Consider the following 20792-nt stretch of genomic DNA (forward strand, 5'->3'; position numbering starts at 1 on the left):
TTGGAGTGATTCTCTCCCTGACGAGGGGATGGCGAGCTACCCGCGTGAGCATTTTGGATTGAGGAGGAACCTTTCCATTCTTCATTCTCTGTCCTGCCAGAGTGGTAGGGTTGTGGGGAAGGACTTCCAAGAACTTTCGAATTGAACTATTTCTTTTGGGTAAAACATTTTATTTTATTTAGGGTGCACCCGGTAAAAAAGACATTTCAAATAAGAACAAAAGTAACTGTCGGCAGTGTATGTAAACTGTTTATTTTCTATATATGTTAATACAGTGTTTTGCTTAAATCTACCTGTGTGTTCCTTTTACTCATTGCGGTGTCCAATCTCTTCTTATTACTTTGCCCTGCGAACCTAGTGTGTACTTACCTGTCAAGTGGGTTACACAGTAAAACTTGGCGAGCTAGCCAGGAGCAATTTATGAATTCACATTCATAATCAAATTAAATGGACATCTTTTGAGTAACTGGACTGTGACCGAGTGTATTTGGAAGAGAATTCAACATTTGAGGTATTTTGGTTGTATTAACCCATATCATTTTCAAGTTTATTGACATTTCAGTTTTACCTTGGTTAAACATGGATATTATTTTGACAGAGAGTGTGAAAATCCCAAATGCTGTTTTAGTTAGTGGGTTAACCAACACTGAGGTTGACAATGAAATCTTTGATTTACTCAAGCAATATGGATCTATCGCTAGGATAATCAGAGTACCTAGCGCAGACTCTGAGACCCAGGCAATTGCAGAGTTTGAACATGGCACCGCTGTGAAAGACCTTGAAGCCAACGTCTTACCTTACCGAAGACCATGCACTGCCAATCCTGAAGTTATCCACCATGTTCAGAGTCTTGCCAGCGTTTACACAAGTGATGCAGGCACCAGTGCAACAAATACTTACCTTTCTGGGTTGAAAGACTTAGCTAAGTTGAGCGGCAGGGAGTTTGTAGACATCCTTCGTGAGGAGCTGGCTAGGATCAGTAAATCCATTAGAACTCAAACCCCACTTGAGGTCAGTGAAGAGCCTGTGGAAATTGAGCCACCCCTTACACAAAGTGATATCCAAGCTGCAGGCCCTAGCTTTGTCAGTGTCCCCAATGAAGTGAGTCAGGACTCTTACAAACCCCAGACTGGCATCGAGGTCAGAGATTTTCTCTCTCCAAGAGGAGAAAGAACCAGCACTTTCCACTTGCCTTCAGATCAACTCAGCACACCAGAAGTACAGCGTGTTGTGGTTGAGCACATTGTCAAGAGCAGTGAAGTTTCATCTCACATTCAATTTCCTTGTAAACTGAAACAGTTTTCTGGGCGACATCCTCAGCCAAACTTTGAAGTCGACTATGACACGTGGCGCAACAGTGTGGAGTTCTGCTTGCATGACCCATCTATCCCTGACTCCCAAATAGTGAGGAAAATTGTTGAAAGTCTTTCGGCCCCTGCTGCAAACATAGTCAAGTCATTAGGGCCTCAAGCTTCACCAAAAGAGTACCTGAACTTACTTGATTCTGCTTATGCCACTGTCGAAGATGGGGATGAGCTTTTTGCACGATTCTTGAACATCAATCAAAATGCTGGGGAGAAAGCGTCTGATTACCTGCAGCGACTTCATACAGCATTGAGATATGTGGTAAATAAAGGAGGAATCGCTGCCGGCGACTCTGACAAACAACGTCTCAAGCAATTCTGTCGTGGATGTTGGAATAGTATTCTGATCACCAGTCTTCAGCTTGAACAGCTCAGGAGTAAGCCACCATCTTTTGCAGAGCTCCTGCTCTTACTGCGAACTGAGGAGGACAAACAGGCTAACAAAACCAGCAGAATGAAGCAGCACCTTGGGTTCACAAAGCCAAAAGTCATGTCAAACATGCACGCTGCACACATGTCCTACGACGAGGATATTGTCATGCCACAGAATACAGAGGATGCCTTCTTAAACATGACCAAAGACATACAGAAACAGATTGCTGAACTTCAGGTTCAGGTGGCAAAACTCAGTGCATGTAGTTCAGAGAAACCTGTGAAAAAGAAAACAACAGTAAGTGTAAGACAGAAACAGAAGACAAAAAATACCCAGCCGGAAGGACAACTCCAGCAAATGACTGTGACAGTGAAACCGAAGCCATGGTATTGCTTCAAATGTGGTGAAGATGGGCACATTGCATCTACATGTGATAACATACCCAATCCCACCCTTGTGCAGGCCAAGAGAGCAGAGCTCCGGGAGAAGCAGCGTGCATGGGAAGCTCAGAATGGTTCACTCACCACTCGCCAGTCAAACTAGAACAGGCTTCTGTTGAGGGGAAAATGGAAGCCAAGAAACCACTATATCCCCCATCTACAGGCGAACAAAAACCCATGACTCACAGCCACAGAGTCAAACGACAAAGGGAATTGCCAAAACGTCTTGTAGGCAGCAAGTGTACAGCCAATGTAAATGTGGATGGGGTGGACTGTAGTTGTTTACTAGACACAGGGTCACAGGTCACCACGGTGGCCCAGTCCTTTTATCAGACCCATCTATCTGATCATCCTATCAAGCCCATCAGCAACATCCTTGAAGTAGAGGGAGCAAACGGCCAACCTGTTCCTTACCTGGGTTATATAGAGGTTGACCTCAAGTTCCCTAGAGCCCTTCTTGAGTCAGAGCCTGAAATTTCAACCTTGGCTTTAATCGTTCCTGACCTCCGGTCAAACAGTGGTGTCCCATTGTTGATCGGCACCAACACTTTAGATCCCCTCTATGATCAGTGTTGTGATGAGTTTTCACTTTCCCATAATTCATCCTGCTATGGCTACAGACAGGTCCTTCGCACACTACAACTGAGGAGAAAACAAGCAACAAGCGGAGAACTTGGCTTTGTGAAGCTCAGAGGAAGGGAACAAGCAGTTCTCCCAGCAAAACAAAGAGTGCTGCTTGAAGGCTATATGTGTGTCAACCTAGTCAACACAGAGAAATGTGCTCTGATTGAACAACCATCAAGATCAACTCTGCCAGGTGGCGTGTTTGTAGACTGTTGTCTCATTTCCTTGCCAGAGCATGGCTCCAACAAATTGCCTGTTCTCCTTAGAAATGAAACTGAACATGACATCATTCTACCTACCAACTGTGTCATTGCAGACCTGACTGTTGCAGATGCTGTAGTGGAGAATCACCTAATTGATGGGGATGGTCAGAAGCATGTTGTTGACTGCTCCACTCATCAAACGGAGACGTGTCCTGGAAAAAGCTTTGACTTTGGGCCCTCTCTACCTGAGAAGTGGAAGGAAAGAGTCACTCTGAAGCTCAACACCTTCTCTGATGTGTTTGCCCAGCATGACCTCGATTTTGGTCATGCGACGAAAATCCAACACCACATCAAGTTGAAAGACGAGACACCCATCAAACAGAGACCCCGTCCAATTCACCCTCGTGATTATGAAGCAGTCAAAAAGCACCTCCAAACCCTTCTTGATGCAGGCGTAATCCGAGAATCAGAGTCCCCATTTTCATCGCCAATTGTGGTGGTGAGAAAGAAGAATGGCGATGTACGCCTATGTGTGGACTATAGAAAGTTAAACTTGCAAACGATAAAAGACTCTTATGCCTTACCAAACTTGGAGGAGTCATTTTCTGCTCTCGCTGGATCCAAGTGGTTTTCAGTGATGGACTTGAAGTCTGGGTACTACCAAATTGAGATGAATGAAAGTGACAAGCCAAAAACTGCCTTTGTGTGCCCCTTTGGATTCTGGGAATTCAACCGGATGCCTCAGGGAGTCACCAATGCACCGAGCACATTTCAACGGCTCATGGAAAAGTGCATGAGTGACATTCATCTGAGGGAGGTCCTGGTCTTCCTTGATGACCTAATAGTGTTTTCGGACACTCTGGAGGAGCATGAGTCTAGGCTCACCCACGTGCTCAACCGTCTCAGGGAATATGGCTTGAGGCTTTCACCTGATAAATGTAAGTTCTTTCAGACTTCAGTGCGTTATTTGGGGCATATTGTGTCCAGCGATGGAGTGAAGACCGACCCTGAAAAGGTTCAAGCCTTGAAAACCTGGCCGGGACCACAGAACTTAAAGGAACTCCAATCCTTCCTCGGATTTTCCGGTTACTACCGGAGATTTGTGAAGGATTATTCAAGGATAGTCAGGCCCTTGACCAAACTCACTGCTGGCTACCCACCACGGCGGAAAGGAGTCAAGATAGGCCTCAGTGATGGGAAATACCTCAACCCAAAAGAGCCTTTTGGTGAACGCTGGGGCACTGAGTGTCAACAAGCCTTTGAGGCGATCATACACAAACTGACATCATCTCCAGTCCTTGGTTACGCAGATCCTAAACTTCCTTACGTGCTCCACACTGATGCCAGCACGACAGGATTAGGAGCTGCTCTATATCAAGAGCAAAACGGGAAACTGCGTGTAATTGCTTATGCCAGTAGAGGACTCTCCTGCAGTGAAGCAAGATATCCAGCGCACAAGCTTGAATTCTTGGCCCTTAAATGGGCCATCACAGAGAAGTTTCATGACTATCTGTATGGAAACTCTTTCACTGTTATCACAGATAACAATCCCTTGACATACCTACTTACCACAGCCAAGCTTGATGCTGCGAGCTACCGTTGGTTAGCTGCGCTCTCAACATTCACTTTTGACATCAAGTATCGAGCTGGCAAGCAGAACATGGATGCTGATGGTCTGTCAAGGAGACATCATGGTGCGCTGGAAAATGATGCCACATCACAAGAGGAAAGCCAAAGGATTGACCAGTTCACTTCTCAGCTACTGACATCAATAAACAAGTTTGAACTGGTGACTCCAGAAATTGTCGAAGCTACTTGTCAAAGGCATACTGTGAAGCAAGATCAAGAGCTCTCACCTTTCCCTGGCTATGTTGACTCACTTGCCATTCATGCAGATGCAATTCCTGCTGTCCTTGAGGAGGATGAGTCACAGGATGGGATCCTAACAGTGCCTAAATACAGTGAGTCTGATCTCATGAAACTGCAAAGAGAAGACCCTGGCATCAGCAGTGTTATCAGTTTGGTGGAATCCGACAGCTTACCTGCAGATCACACTGCAGATTCTCCTGAAGAACGGTTGATCCTGAGAGAGTGGAAACGGCTTCAACTGAAGTCAGGCCTTTTGTACAGGACACGGGAGTGTGAGGGACAAACCCTATTTCAGCTGGTACTCCCAGATGTCCTACGGCCTATTGTACTCAGGAATCTCCATGATGACATGGGACATTTAGGGATTGAACGTACCCTTGAACTCACCAGATCACGATTCTACTGGCCAAAGATGGCTGCTGATGTAGAGAGAAAAGTGAAAACATGTGAGCGATGTGTTCGAAGGAAGACCCAACCGGACAAGGCTGCCCCACTCGTGAACATCAAAACAACTAGACCAATGGAGTTGGTCTGTATGGATTTCCTTTCACTAGAGCCAGACAGCCACAACACTAAGGACATCCTCGTTATTACGGATCATTTCACTAAATATGCCGTAGCCATCCCTACCAGAGATCAGAAAGCTAGTACCGTCGCTAAAACCTTATGGGAACACTTCTTGGGCCATTATGGTTTTCCTGAACGCCTTCACAGCGACCAGGGTAGGGACTTTGAGTCTCATACCATCAAGGAGCTATGTGCATTGGCAGGTATTCGTAAGGTGAGGACAAGCCCTTACCATCCCAGGGGAAACCCTGTTGAACGGTATAACCGAACACTCCTCAGCATGCTAGGCACTCTGAAAGACAAAGAGAAGATACAGTGGCGAGACCATGTCAAACCTCTCACTCATGCTTACAATTGCACCCGAAATGATGTGACCGGGTTCTCCCCATATGAGTTAATGTTTGGGAGACAACCCCGGTTACCCATAGACTTAGCCTTTGGATTGCCAGTCAAGGGAAAAGAGTCCAGTTCACATTCTCAGTATGTAAGGAACCTGAAATCTCACCTGGAAGAAAGTTATCAGGTTGCCATCGAAAACTCTCGCAAGGTTGCAGAGAAAAACAAGAGGCGATTCGATAAAGTTGTCAGAGAATCTACACTGGCTGTCGGGGATAGAGTCCTGGTCCGTAACCTCCGCCTCCGGAACAAACATAAACTGGCCGATCGTTGGGAGCCAATGATCTATGTGGTTACCAAGCAGATGGGAGACTTACCTGTCTACTCTGTGAAACCAGAAAAGGAGGAAGGTCCCCTACGGACGCTACACAGAGACCTTTTACTTCCATGTGGATTTCTTCCTGAAACTGAGAGAGAGGAACAAAAGATGAAAAGCAGTCCAAAGAGACCTCGAACAAGGCAGCAAAGTGCCATCCAACAAGATGAAGAACCCTTTGCTTCAGACGATGATGACAAGTGTGAAAGCTGGAATGCAACTGCTGCCTTACCAGATGTCAAAGACAGGAGGTTTGTCAAAGTGTATGATATACCAAGACACAATCCATCACCCGCCCTGGGTAATCATAGTCAAAGCCCTGTAACACCTCACCCATATCAGGTCAATGCGGATTCAGACCCAGGAGCTGTAAGGCCAAGTGCTGTCCTTCAGTCTGAAAAGGAAATAGAAAACTCACCTGAAAAGGAAATAGGAAACTCACCTGAAAAGGAAACAGAAAACTCACCTGAAAAGGAAACAGAAAACTCACCTGAAACGGAAATAGAAAACTCACCTGAAAAGGAAACAGAAAATCCATCTGAGAAGGAAAAAGCAAACTTACCTGGGATGGAAAATCAAAATGTACCTGAAAAGGAAACTCATAACTTACCTGGAGACCTACCTGATACTAGTTCAGAACCTGTGGAAGGAAGTCTTATGGAACCGGAAGCTAAAGATCATACAGAGGCAGAGATACCAACTCAAGAAGAGACAGAGGAACAAACAGAAGCAGACATTCCTGTCAGAAGATCACTCAGACAACGTGAGCCATCACGTAGGTTCCATTACCCTGAGTTGGGGAATCCCCTAGTTTCTGTTGTTACTTCCTTGTTTCAAGGATTGAGTACCGCCTTCACCAATTCTCTTAATAACAATGCCAGTAGAGATTGGTTAACAAACATTCCTTTGGAAGTGGCAGAATCAGTAGTTACCCAGCAGCCCTTTGTGCATGCAACGGGACGTGCATACATTTAAGGGGGGAGTGTGTAACCTGTTGGAAAAAGAAACCCAACTGTTACTAAATATGTTGGAAGAAAGTGTTACAAATATGAGAAATATGTTAGAAATATGTTCTTTCATTGAGAATTATTTTTATTTAATTTATACATTTATTATTTAATTCATAACTACATTCTTTATTTTATTCTTCATTTCATTGATCATTTCATTTGATCTCAGAGGTCTTTTTGATTCAGTAGATGGTCCTGTGAAGAAAAACTTTTCAAATTGATTTCATTGGTTCATTTCAGTTTAGCTGAGTTGCTATTGGTTAAGGCAACGCATGTCCCGCCTCCTTCACGTTAGAGACGCTGCGGTAGTGTGTGAAAAATACACAGAGAGCAGCAGGACGATAATTGAGACACAGAGGTTTTGGAGTGATGAAACTTTAAAAAATACACTTTATATTGTTAAAAGGAGGAACTGTGTAAACAGAGAAAAGTCCGGTGAACCACTGAAGCGACCCTGGGAACATCTTGTGTTTGTTTTATTATTTTATTGTCCCGGTGAGTACTATCTGTATTAGCAAATAGCTCTGTGAATTAGCTTAGCCTCGTGGTGGGTTAGCTACCGAGTGGGAACATAAAGTCACAGTGTTGTGGTATTTTTCTAATGATAGTAAAGGAAAACGGGAATATGTGTGTAAAATGAATATGCGTGCATGTTATTTACATTGTATGAACAGAGAAAGACATCATTTAGCTGAGTTTCATGGGTTATGAAGCTATATATTCTGTATATTACTGTGCTGTGGTGTGTATAGGTACGAGGTATCAGTAATCTGAGCATTTAATGGTGAACTGTGAGTGGTCTTATATTAATGGTTTTCTCACTACAAAACAGTGAAGTGGACATTTCATGTGTTAATATTGCGATGCAGCAGTTATCTTTTAACAAGTTAACAGTGAAAAGTTGCATTATACATTGATATTGATAAAATTAAACTGTACAGTTAAGAAAGGTTGAATAGATTTATATCAGTCTGTTATATTATACAGGCTGGGTTTTTTGGATACCCTGAGATCCTGGACCGTGGATTTGGAGTGATTCTCTCCCTGACGAGGGGGATGGCGAGCTACCCGCGTGAGCATTTTGGATTGAGGAGGAACCTTTCCATTCTTCATTCTCTGTCCTGCCAGAGTGGTAGGGTTGTGGGGAAGGACTTCCAAGAACTTTCGAATTGAACTATTTCTTTTGGGTAAAACATTTTATTTTATTTAGGGTGCACCCGGTAAAAAAGACATTTCAAATAAGAACAAAAGTAACTGTCGGCAGTGTATGTAAACTGTTTATTTTCTATATATGTTAATACAGTGTTTTGCTTAAATCTACCTGTGTGTTCCTTTTACTCATTGCGGTGTCCAATCTCTTCTTATTACTTTGCCCTGCGAACCTAGTGTGTACTTACCTGTCAAGTGGGTTACATTCGTGACGTGCTATGCATTGACCATTTATAGTAGAAATTGAGCGTGTGGAGAGCGGATTTGGAGTTCAGGTTTTGCGTGCGCACGGTTTTATATAAATCGGAATTAGCTTTGGCTTACGCCATTTCCTGCTTTTGGGCATAAGCACACTTTTAGTAAGAATCCTACGCACTCTTTTATAAATCCATCCCTGCTCGGCCCACGCAACACTTCCTCACACACACAGGACCGGCAGTGGGGGGAGAGAGAGAGGGGGAGAAGGGAAGAGTTAGGGGGTCCCTAAATAGACTTCGCCGACTCCCTGCAGCCTATAAGAATCACCGTCCTGTCAGGAACATTAAAACATCAGCAGAAGAGGCTGTGATTTCAGAAATATACAATTTATTTAATACGTACCAGTCAACCATATTGCACATTCCCATAGAACAAAATAAAATAAAACAAAAAGCACAATAATCAAACCAATAAATCAGAAAGAAACTAAATTTAAATAAGGTCAAATAAGGCAGCCCTATAAAACAAACTTGTTGTAGTTAGTTCACACAATTTAAACCAGTTTATCAAAATGTTTGAAAACATTGACAATCATAAAACACATCATTATGTCATACCTTTAATTCATTTAAAATAAAGCAGGGATCCACGCCGTCCTTATTGTCTTGAGAGCAATTACTAAAACAGGAAAAGAGAACTTAACTTAATGTCACGCACACAATAGTGAAGAATCTGTTAATTGTTCCGGCGCATTACTTACAAGTATTACTCTTATGACTGAAGATTACAGCGCGCATTTATGCCGACGCTGATACAGTCTCACCCTCACGCACACAGCTGTACGCTGGCTCTAGGGACGGAATAAAGGTTAATATTTGCGGAACGTTTTCTGAGTGATCTCCGTTGACATTAAAGTTACTTTCAGCAAACTCACCGCAACAAACAATTTGTGTCCGCACCTGCTGCGGCCACGCTGCACTTACTCACACACACAGGACCGGCAGTGGAGAGAGAGAGAGGGCGAGAGGGAGCGCTACGGTGTCCCTTAATAGACGTCGCCAAATCCCCGCAGCCTATAGGAATCACTGTCCTGTCGGATGAATTAAAATATCAGCAAAACGGGAAAAATAACACTGCCAAAACTCGAAAACTGTATTAAGAATTGACCCCTTACACTTGTAACGTGTCTTAAGATCTGTTGAGGATGTCCCAGCCAGGTTCGGGGGGTGGGTATCATTTGAGTTGAACCCATTTTTTCTCCTGTTTCTGGAAGAGGAGTCAGGATAGGAACATGTCTTTTGGTTCCATTAATTTCAGTAGTTAAGTTTAGGTTGTTCCCTTCAGGTTTTTGTGTTTGCTGCTTTGATGTTCGACCCTTCCAAATCTAAAGAGTTAACCACAAGGAAATTCTGGGACCGATCCCATCAGCGTCGCTTCCGTCATCGCTTTGCTCGTGTGTTTCCACAGGAGCTGATGTCCTGCGCACATGCAACTTCCGTCATACTCCCCGTAGACCGGCGGCAATGACACCGCGTAAAACCCACAGCGCGAGTGTGATGCGGTCTGTTGGAGTTTAACTCCCGCACTGTAAACAATTGTCATGTAAATTTATTTGTCTGTTTATTATTGTTTTAAATGAAATTCAACATAATTCAGCAGAGCGCGCAGACCGCAGAGAGCGCAGTGGCGCAGAGCGCACAGAGAGCGGGCAGAGCGCACAGGAGATCACTTACAAGAAATGAATAAACTTTCCAAATAAGATCCCAGAGTGGAGGCAAGGATCCACTGATGTGAGGGAAGCGGTCCGATTCTCTAAATGGATAAATACTACCGTGACCCCGGTGGGGGGTTCTGGACGATGTGTGCATGCGAATGGAAGGATGAGGAGGAAGCGAGGGTTCAGCGATTTCTATTCTCACACATTGTGTTATCCACAGCAGCAGCGGCAGAGTATCAGTGTATTTCCTTTATTAGTGACATCACAGCTGTCCCATAAGTCGCTCTTCACCTCCATCTCACTAACAAACACCTCGATGTCAGTGTCTGAAAGTTTTACTTCCTCTTCAAATCGCTTGATGCCGTGCCTCCGTCAGGACTCGCGGTGGAAAACCATTGGTCAGCTTCATAATTTAATATTCGTGACGTGCTATGCATTGACCATTTATAGTAGAAATTGAGCGTGTGGAGAGCGGATTTGGAGTTCAGGTTTTGCGTGCGCACGGTTTTATAAATCGGAATTAGCTTTGGCTTACGCCATTTCCTGCTTTTGGGCATAAGCACACTTTTAGTAAGAATCCTACGCACTCTTTTATAAATCCATCCCTGCTCGGCCCACGCAACACTTCCTCACACACACAGGACCGGCAGTGGGGGGAGAGAGAGAGGGGGAGAAGGGAAGAGTTAGGGGGTCCCTAAATAGACTTCGCCGACTCCCTGCAGCCTATAAGAATCACCGTCCTGTCAGGAACATTAAAACATCAGCAGAAGAGGCTGTGATTTCAGAAATATACAATTTATTTAATACGTACCAGTCAACCATATTGCACATTCCCATAGAACAAAATAAAATAAAACAAAAAGCACAATAATCAAACCAATAAATCAGAAAGAAACTAAATTTAAATAAGGTCAAATAAGGCAGCCCTATAAAACAAACTTGTTGTAGTTAGTTCACACAATTTAAACCAGTTTATCAAAATGTTTGAAAACATTGACAATCATAAAACACATCATTATGTCATACCTTTAATTCATTTAAAATAAAGCAGGGATCCACGCCGTCCTTATTGTCTTGAGAGCAATTACTAAAACAGGAAAAGACAACTTAACTTAATGTCACGCACACAATAGTGAAGACTCTGTTAATTGTTCCGGCGCATTACTTACAAGTATTACTCTTATGACTGAAGATTACAGCGCGCATTTATGCCGACGCTGATACAGTCTCACCCTCACGCACACAGCTGTACGCTGGCTCTAGGGACGGAATAAAGGTTAATATTTGCGGAACGTTTTCTGAGTGATCTCCGTTGACATTAAAGTTACTTTTAGCAAACTCACCGCAACAAACAATTTGTGTCCGCACCTGCTGCGGCCACGCTGCACTTACTCACACACACAGGACCGGCAGTGGAGAGAGAGAGAGGGCGAGAGGGAGCGCTACGATGTCCCTTAATAGACGTCGCCAAATCCCCGCAGCCTATAGGAATCACTGTCCTGTCGGATGAATTAAAATATCAGCAAAACGGGAAAAATAACACTGCCAAAACTCGAAAACTGTATTAAGAATTGACCCCTTACACTTGTAACGTGTCTTAAGATCTGTTGAGGATGTCCCAGCCAGGTTCGGGGGGTGGGTATCATTTGAGTTGAACCCATTTTTTCTCCTGTTTCTGGAAGAGGAGTCAGGATAGGAACATGTCTTTTGGTTCCATTAATTTCAGTAGTTAAGTTTAGGTTGTTCCCTTCAGGTTTTTGTGTTTGCTGCTTTGATGTTCGACCCTTCCAAATCTAAAGAGTTAACCACAAGGAAATTCTGGGACCGATCCCATCAGCGTCGCTTCCGTCATCGCTTTGCTCGTGTGTTTCCACAGGAGCTGATGTCCTGCGCACATGCAACTTCCGTCATACTCCCCGTAGACCGGCGGCAATGACACCGCGTAAAACCCACAGCGCGAGTGTGATGCGTTCTGTTGGAGTGTAACTCCCGCACTGTAAACAATTGTCATGTAAATTTATTTGTCTGTTTATTATTGTTTTAAATGAAATTCAACATAATTCAGCAGAGCGCGCAGACCGCAGAGAGCGCAGTGGCGCAGAGCGCACAGAGAGCGGGCAGAGCGCACAGGAGATCACTTACAAGAAATGAATAAACTTTCCAAATAAGATCCCAGAGTGGAGGCAAGGATCCACTGATGTGAGGGAAGCGGTCCGATTCTCTAAATGGATAAATACTACCGTGACCCCGGTGGGGGGTTCTGGACGATGTGTGCATGCGAATGGAAGGATGAGGAGTAAGCGAGGGTTCAGCGATTTCTATTCTCACACATTGTGTTATCCACAGCAGCAGCGGCAGAGTATCAGTGTATTTCCTTTATTAGTGACATCACAGCTGTCCCATAAGTCGCTCTTCACCTCCATCTCACTTACAATCACCTCGATGTCAGTGTCTGAAAGTTTTACTTCCTCTTCACATCGCTTGATGCCGTGCCTCCGTCAGGACTCGCGGTGGAAAACCATTGGTCAGCTTCATAATTTAATATTCGTGACGTGCTATGCATTGACCATTTATAGTAGAAATTGAGCGTGTGGAGAGCGGATTTGGAGTTCAGGTTTTGCGTGCGCACGGTTTTATAAATCGGAATTAGCTTTGGCTTACGCCATTTCCTGCTTTTGGGCATAAGCACACTTTTAGTAAGAATCCTACGCACTCTTTTATAAATCCATCCCTGCTCGGCCCACGCAACACTTCCTCACACACACAGGACCGGCAGTGGGGGGAGAGAGAGAGGGGGAGAAGGGAAGAGTTACGGGGTCCCTAAATAGACTTCGCCGACTCCCTGCAGCCTATAAGAATCACCGTCCTGTCAGGAACATTAAAACATCAGCAGAAGAGGCTGTGATTTCAGAAATATACAATTTATTTAATACGTACCAGTCAACCATATTGCACATTCCCATAGAACAAAATAAAATAAAACAAAAAGCACAATAATCAAACCAATAAATCAGAAAGAAACTAAATTTAAATAAGGTCAAATAAGGCAGCCCTATAAAACAAACTTGTTGTAGTTAGTTCACACAATTTAAACCAGTTTATCAAAATGTTTGAAAACATTGACAATCATAAAACACATCATTATGTCATACCTTTAATTCATTTAAAATAAAGCAGGGATCCAAGCCGTCCTTATTGTCTTGAGAGCAATTACTAAAACAGGAAAAGACAACTTAACTTAATGTCACGCACACAATAGTGAAGACTCTGTTAATTGTTCCGGCGCATTACTTACAAGTATTACTCTTATGACTGAAGATTACAGCGCGCATTTATGCCGACGCTGATACAGTCTCACCCTCACGCACACAGCTGTACGCTGGCTCTAGGGACGGAATAAAGGTTAATATTTGCGGAACGTTTTCTGAGTGATCTCCGTTGACATTAAAGTTACTTTCAGCAAACTCACCGCAACAAACAATTTGTGTCCGCACCTGCTGCGGCCACGCTGCACTTACTCACACACACAGGACCGGCAGTGGAGAGAGAGAGAGGGCGAGAGGGAGCGCTACGGTGTCCCTTAATAGACGTCGCCAAATCCCCGCAGCCTATAGGAATCACTGTCCTGTCGGATGAATTAAAATATCAGCAAAACGGGAAAAATAACACTGCCAAAACTCGAAAACTGTATTAAGAATTGACCCCTTACACTTGTAACGTGTCTTAAGATCTGTTGAGGATGTCCCAGCCAGGTTCGGGGGGTGGGTATCATTTGAGTTGAACCCATTTTTTCTCCTGTTTCTGGAAGAGGAGTCAGGATAGGAACATGTCTTTTGGTTCCATTAATTTCAGTAGTTAAGTTTAGGTTGTTCCCTTCAGGTTTTTGTGTTTGCTGCTTTGATGTTCGACCCTTCCAAATCTAAAGAGTTAACCACAAGGAAATTCTGGGACCGATCCCATCAGCGTCGCTTCCGTCATCGCTTTGCTCGTGTGTTTCCACAGGAGCTGATGTCCTGCGCACATGCAACTTCCGTCATACTCCCCGTAGACCGGCGGCAATGACACCGCGTAAAACCCACAGCGCGAGTGTGATGCGTTCTGTTGGAGTGTAACTCCCGCACTGTAAACAATTGTCATGTAAATTTATTTGTCTGTTTATTATTGTTTTAAATGAAATTCAACATAATTCAGCAGAGCGCGCAGACCACAGAGAGCGCAGTGGCGCAGAGCGCACAGAGAGCGGGCAGAGCGCACAGGAGATCACTTACAAGAAATGAATAAACTTTCCAAATAAGATCCCAGAGTGGAGGCAAGGATCCACTGATGTGAGGGAAGCGGTCCGATTCTCTAAATGGATAAATACTACCGTGACCCCGGTGGGGGGTTCTGGACGATGTGTGCATGCGAATGGAAGGATGAGGAGGAAGCGAGGGTTCAGCGATTTCTATTCTCACACATTGTGTTATCCACAGCAGCAGCGGCAGAGTATCAGTGTATTTCCTTTATTAGTGACATCAAAGCTGTCCCATAAGTCGCTCTTCACCTCCATCTCACTAACAAACACCTCGATGTCAGTGTCTGAAAGTTTTACTTCCTCTTCACATCGCTTGATGCCGTGCCTCCGTCAGGACTCGCGGTGGAAAACCATTGGTCAGCTTCATAATTTAATATTCGTGACGTGCTATGCATTGACCATTTATAGTAGAAATTGAGCGTGTGGAGAGCGGATTTGGAGTTCAGGTTTTGCGTGCGCACGGTTTTATAAATCGGAATTAGCTTTGGCTTACGCCATTTCCTGCTTTTGGGCATAAGCACACTTTTAATAAGAATCCTACGCACTCTTTTATAAATCCATCCCTGCTCCGCCCACGCAACACTTCCTCACACACACAGGACCGGCAGTGGGGGGAGAGAGAGAGGGGGAGAAGGGAAGAGTTACGGGGTCCCTAAATAGACTTCGCCGACTCCCTGCAGCCTATAAGAATCACCGTCCTGTCAGGAACATTAAAACATCAGCAGAAGAGGCTGTGATTTCAGAAATATACAATTTATTTAATACGTACCAGTCAACCATATTGCACATTCCCATAGAACAAAATAAAATAAAACAAAAAGCACAATAATCAAAACAATAAATCAGAAAGAAACTAAATTTAAATAAGGTCAAATAAGGCAGCCCTATAAAACAAACTTGTTGTAGTTAGTTCACACAATTTAAACCAGTTTATCAAAATGTTTGAAAACATTGACAATCATAAAACACATCATTATGTCATACCTTTAATTCATTTAAAATAAAGCAGGGATCCACGCCGTCCTTATTGTCTTGAGAGCAATTACTAAAACAGGAAAAGACAACTTAACTTAATGTCACGCACACAATAGTGAAGACTCTGTTAATTGTTCCGGCGCATTACTTACAAGTATTACTCTTATGACTGAAGATTACAGCGCGCATTTATGCCGACGCTGATACAGTCTCACCCTCACGCACACAGCTGTACGCTGGCTCTAGGGACGGAATAAAGGTTAATATTTGCGGAACGTTTTCTGAGTGATCTCCGTTGACATTAAAGTTACTTTCAGCAAACTCACCGCAACAAACAATTTGTGTCCGCACCTGCTGCGGCCACGCTGCACTTACTCACACACACAGGACCGGCAGTGGAGAGAGGGCGAGAGGGAGCGCTACGATGTCCCTTAATAGACGTCGCCAAATCCCCGCAGCCTATAGGAATCACTGTCCTGTCGGATGAATTAAAATATCAGCAAAACGGGAAAAATAACACTGCCAAAACTCGAAAACTGTATTAAGAATTGACCCCTTACACTTGTAACGTGTCTTAAGATCTGTTGAGGATGTCCCAGCCAGGTTCGGGGGGTGGGTATCATTTGAGTTGAACCCATTTTTTCTCCTGTTTCTGGAAGAGGAGTCAGGATAGGAACATGTCTTTTGGTTCCATTAATTTCAGTAGTTAAGTTTAGGTTGTTCCCTTCAGGTTTTTGTGTTTGCTGCTTTGATGTTCGACCCTTCCAAATCTAAAGAGTTAACCACAAGGAAATTCTGGGACCGATCCCATCAGCGTCGCTTCCGTCATCGCTTTGCTCGTGTGTTTCCACAGGAGCTGATGTCCTGCGCACATGCAACTTCCGTCATACTCCCCGTAGACCGGCGGCAATGACACCGCGTAAAACCCACAGCGCGAGTGTGACGCGGTCTGTTGGAGTGTAACTCCCGCACTGTAAACAATTGTCATGTAAATTTATTTGTCTGTTTATTATTGTTTTACATGAAATTCAACATAATTCAGCAGAGCGCGCAGACCGCAGAGAGCGCAGTGGCGCAGAGCGCACAGAGAGCGGGCAGAGCGCACAGGAGATCACTTACAAGAAATGAATAAACTTTCCAAATAAGATCCCAGAGTGGAGGCAAGGATCCACTGATGTGAGGGAAGCGGTCCGATTCTCTAAATGGATAAATACTACCGTGACCCCGGTGGGGGGTTCTGGACGATGTGTGCATGCGAATGGAAGGATGAGGAGTAAGCGAGGGTTCAGCGATTTCTATTCTCACACATTGTGTTATCCACAGCAGCAGCGGCAGAGTATCAGTGTATTTCCTTTATTAGTGACATCACAGCTGTCCCATAAGTCGCTCTTCACCTCCATCTCACTAACAATCACCTCGATGTCAGTGTCTGAAAGTTTTACTTCCTCTTCACATCGCTTGATGCCGTGCCTCCGTCAGGACTCGCGGTGGAAAACCATTGGTCAGCTTCATAATTTAATATTCGTGACGTGCTATGCATTGACCATTTATAGTAGAAATTGAGCGTGTGGAGAGCGGATTTGGAGTTCAGGTTTTGCGTGCGCACGGTTTTATAAATCGGAATTAGCTTTGGCTTACGCCATTTCCTGCTTTTGGGCATAAGCACACTTTTAGTAAGAATCCTACGCACTCTTTTATAAATCCATCCCTGCTCGGCCCACGCAACACTTCCTCACACACACAGGACCGGCAGTGGGGGGAGAGAGAGAGGGGGAGAAGGGAAGAGTTACGGGGTCCCTAAATAGACTTCGCCGACTCCCTGCAGCCTATAAGAATCACCGTCCTGTCAGGAACATTAAAACATCAGCAGAAGAGGCTGTGATTTCAGAAATATACAATTTATTTAATACGTACCAGTCAACCATATTGCACATTCCCATAGAACAAAATAAAATAAAACAAAAAGCACAATAATCAAACCAATAAATCAGAAAGAAACTAAATTTAAATAAGGTCAAATAAGGCAGCCCTATAAAACAAACTTGTTGTAGTTAGTTCACACAATTTAAACCAGTTTATCAAAATGTTTGAAAACATTGACAATCATAAAACACATCATTATGTCATACCTTTAATTCATTTAAAATAAAGCAGGGATCCACGCCGTCCTTATTGTCTTGAGAGCAATTACTAAAACAGGAAAAGACAACTTAACTTAATGTCACGCACACAATAGTGAAGACTCTGTTAATTGTTCCGGCGCATTACTTACAAGTTGTGTTGTCTCTCCTGGCACTCATTTAATATTCTTGCATTGATTTCTTAAATATGTATATGTAAAAACGGATGTGAATAATTACTTTACGGTTAAAATAAGCCAATGTATAAATTCATATTATTTTGCCGTTTTAGGTTTGCGATTATGTCACTTCCGGTTTAGTCACTTCCTGTGACGTCATTTCCTGTTAAAAATCTTACCTCTGTAGAAGGAATGGCAGACATGTGCATCTTCTGATTGTAATCCGCTAGAATCCACATGAAAGCATCTAAGAGGCAAAACCGTAAGTTTGTTTAATCAATGCAAGACATGTTTAAGATAATATATTAGAGTGGATTTAGTTAAAAATAATGTTTGATGTGTTGTTAAAAACGTTTTGATTAGCAATTGTGTACAAACTAAAATCAATGCAATTGGCATCAGAATGTCTTCATACAGTGTTAGACAGTTTATATTATTATTTACAACTATGTACAACATGCTGTTTAGTCAAATGTACATTCAGTATTTTTGTATTCTTTTATTTGCAGTTTTCACCGTCTGTTAATGAGGAATTGTGACAGTAAATGGTCAACCTTACTACGACTCTGTCTTCATTGGCTACGGTTTAACTCAGTGTTAAGTCAGAGTTACAACACACTGCACGAGAACACTACAGTGAAAAGGTTGCATTGGATGTTTTGAAGTGGTCGCCATGGCAAGCAACAGATCGTCTGTCGGCAGTGCTAAGAGCATCAAAACATCAGCATCATCAGTAAGCGCAGCCCGCGCCCGGGCTGAAGCAGAAGCTGCAAAGGTGAGAGCTTTATATGCTAGCCAGGAGGCTAAGCTAAAAATGGAAAAAGCTGCTAGAGAGGCAGAAAGAGCAACTAGAGATGCTCAAAATAAATTGGAAACTACAAGAATAGACACAGAGTTGGAAGTGTTAACCCTTCATAGAGAAGCTGACGCAGCCATGGTGACAGCTCAAGTTTTGGAAGACGCAGAGGCGATGCAGTCTGTTGTCGAAGACGGGAAATCTGAATCTGAAAAGATGAAAATTAAACGCACCAGTGAATACGTTCAATCCCAGATCGACCTTAAGAACCGTTCTCCTTCCTCACTATTACCCGTTGCTCCCTCAATTAAGGCAAAGTCACATGACACTTTCATGACATGGCATCCAGCGGAGGAAGACGACTATCAACCACAACCTGTCAGCAAGGAAAATGCTGACAGTAAACAACCATCGCCACCACATTTACATGACCCAACTAAAGCTGAGACAAAGGCTAAGGTTAGTAGAGCTAACCCCACCATGCACGCTCATGCTCCGTCGTATACTCCGCTACATTCCCCTCAAACTGGCACACCCATGTACCCTTTAGGGGAGCCTTTGGCACAGTATTTGGCACGACGAGACCTTGTGACTTCAGGGCTGTACCAGTTCGACGACAAGCCAGAGAATTATCGGGCATGGTACTCCTCTTTCTCCAGTGCTGCCAGTGAAGTTAACCTCACAGCAACCCAAGAGTTGGACCTCATGACCAAATGGCTGGGAAAAGAATCTAGCGAACAGGTTAAACGCATACGATCGGTGCATGTCAACAACCCCAATCTGGCTCTAGACAAAGCATGGGAACGGTTGCGTGAATCCTATGCCGCCCCCGAAGTCATTGAAAAGTCAATGTTTCAGCGCTTAGACAACTTTCCGAAGATTTCAGCCAAGGATCATTTGAAGTTACGTGAACTTGGAGATCTACTTACGGAGATCCAAGGTGCTAAAGAAGATGGATATCTGGCCGGCTTGTCCTACCTGGACACCTCACGCGGCATTGGACCAATCGTAGACAAACTTCCTTACGGGCTTCAGGAGAAGTGGGTGTCTGCAGGGTCACGGTACAAAGAAGGAAACAACCGTCGCTTCCCTCCCTTCGAGTACTTTTGCAACTTTATTAGCTACGAGGCAAAAAAGCGCAACGACCCTAGCTTTAATTATCAAGGCAGCACAACAACACCCACCAAACCTGACAAACCATTTTCACGGAACTTGAACACCAACGAACCAATCTCAGTTCACACAACGGATATTTCAACAATCAACAACGAACCCATCTCGGTTCACACAACGGATATTTCCACTACCAACAACGACCCTAACAATAACTGCCCATTACATAACAAACCCCATCCCCTTAAAAGGTGTAGAACATTCAGGAACAAACTCCTCGATGATAGAAAGGCCTTCCTCAAAGAGAAAGGAATATGTTTCAAGTGCTGTGCCTCCAGCTCCCATCTTGCCAAAGACTGCAGGTCCCCTGTGATGTGCTTTGAATGCAACAGCACCGGTCATGATACAGCCATGCACCCTGGCCCACCTCCTCAAACTGTCAAGGCTCCTCCACCGTCACAAGAGTACGGCGGGGAGGGAGATCATCCCGACATGGCTGTCGTTGGAGCAACATGCACAGAAGTTTGCGGTCCAGGCCAGTGGAGCCGTTCATGCTCAAAAATCTGTCTCGCAAAGCTTTACCCCAAGGGTTCAAAGGACATGGCCATCAAAGCCTATGTAATCCTGGATGACCAGAGCAATCGCTCATTAGCAAGACCAGAGTTCTTTGAGCGGTTCAGTGTGAAGAGCGAACCATTCCTGTACCATCTCAGAACTTGCTCTGGCATCATAGAAACATCCGGCAAGAAGGCAGAAGGATTCGAAATCGAGTCACTGGACGGCACAGTTCTCATTTCTCTCCCACCACTCATTGAGTGTCATGAGATCCCGAATAATCGGTCTGAGATTCCAACACCAAACGCTGTTTTTCATCAGCCTCATCTCCGCCACATTGCAGAGCACATCCCTGAACTGGACCCAGAGGCAGAAATACTACTGCTGCTAGGAAGAGATGTTCTCAGGGCACACAAGGTAAGGCAGCAGGTCAACGGACCACATAACGCCCCCTTTGCCCAACGTCTGGACTTG

The 20792-nt window shown here is 44.1% G+C and overlaps 1 long non-coding RNA gene across 1 annotated transcript; it reads left to right on the top strand.

Moving 5' to 3' along the window:
- Positions 1-17912: 17912 nt before the first annotated feature.
- On the top strand, positions 17913-18412 carry LOC128436353 (uncharacterized). The gene is made up of 2 exons (XR_008338033.1): positions 17913-18116; positions 18364-18412. It is a non-coding gene; the product is annotated as an uncharacterized LOC128436353 (long non-coding RNA).
- Positions 18413-20792: the final 2380 nt, after the last annotated feature.

This window comes from Pleuronectes platessa, unplaced genomic scaffold, assembly GCF_947347685.1.
Source record: "Pleuronectes platessa unplaced genomic scaffold, fPlePla1.1 scaffold_38, whole genome shotgun sequence".
Lineage (NCBI taxonomy): Eukaryota > Metazoa > Chordata > Actinopteri > Pleuronectiformes > Pleuronectidae > Pleuronectes > Pleuronectes platessa.